This window comes from Camelina sativa, chromosome 18, assembly GCF_030686135.1.
Source record: "Camelina sativa cultivar CO46 ecotype springtype chromosome 18, ASM3068613v1".
Taxonomy (NCBI): Eukaryota; Viridiplantae; Streptophyta; class Magnoliopsida; order Brassicales; family Brassicaceae; genus Camelina; species Camelina sativa.
Window position 1 is genome coordinate 47,719 of NC_141897.1, and position 1,111 is coordinate 48,829.

General features: G+C 33.1%; 2 non-coding genes across 2 annotated transcripts; one reads left to right on the plus strand and one right to left on the minus strand.

The window, feature by feature from the left end:
- The first annotated feature begins 285 nt into the window (after positions 1–285).
- Positions 286–356, plus strand: TRNAG-GCC (transfer RNA glycine (anticodon GCC)). The gene has a single exon. It is a non-coding gene; the product is annotated as a tRNA-Gly (tRNA).
- Positions 357–499: 143 nt separating this feature from the next.
- TRNAM-CAU (transfer RNA methionine (anticodon CAU)) lies at positions 500–573 on the minus strand. Its single transcript has one exon. It is a non-coding gene; the product is annotated as a tRNA-Met (tRNA).
- Between the last annotated feature and the right edge of the window lie 538 nt (positions 574–1,111).

Here is a 1,111-nt window from a genome sequence, read left to right on the forward strand (position 1 = left end):
AAAAAAAAAAACTAATAAAAATTGATATCTGATATTAATATAGAATATTTTATGGAAATAGAAGAATCATATATTCTTGAATATGGAATTCAATATTAAATATATAGAATAAATCTAATATTAATATATAATATATATATATATAATTTATATATATTAATAGAATTGTTAATTGAATTGATTTGGTGGTAGAATTTTATGAAATGACCCCAAACCAAAGAGTGTATCTCGTCTAGCTTTGAACAAATATTATCGATAAATTTCTTATCAAGAAGGCAAAAAAATGCGGATATAGTCGAATGGTAAAATTTCTCCTTGCCAAGGAGAAGACGCGGGTTCGATTCCCGCTATCCGCCCAAATATAAATGGATTCAAAAAGATAAAAGATTCGGTATAGTTGACCGGGAAATATAGTAATTTTTTCCTCGCGTCCCAAAAGACACGTATTAATTAATGACTAGTTAATAGAATCAAACTTACATTTCTTGAAAAAAAAATGTTGCGGAGACAGGATTTGAACCCGTGACCTCAAGGTTATGAGCCTTGCGAGCTACCAAACTGCTCTACCCCGCGCTGAAACAAAAAAACTTGGACTAAACTCTAATAAACAAAGAAGAATTGAATGAGCCCCTATTCCATATCTGTACAAATAGAATAGCCTATTTAGACAGAATGGTAAAGGGGCCTCATCGATGATAGAAAAAATAGAAAAATTAAGAGATACTTAAATCCTTACCAGCTTGATCTTGTTGCCCCTGGCAACAAACATGCCTGAACCATTTCCCGAAGGATGTGTCCAGATAGTCCAAAGTCTCGATAGTTAGCTCTCGGTCTTCCGGTCGAAAAGCAACGTCGATGAAGACGTGTAGGTGCACTATTACGCGGTGGGGATTGTAATTTTCCATGAATTTTCCATTTCTCACTTAGCGATGGAATCTTACTTATTTCCTTTTTTGAGGATCGACGAATCAAATGATATTTTTTTTCCAATTTTTGCCTCTTCTTCTCCCTATAAATCAAACTTTTCTTTGCCATAATGCTTCAGTTCCTCTTATTATCAATGATAATGATACAAATCGGATCCTAGATGTAGAAATAAATATAAGAGTGC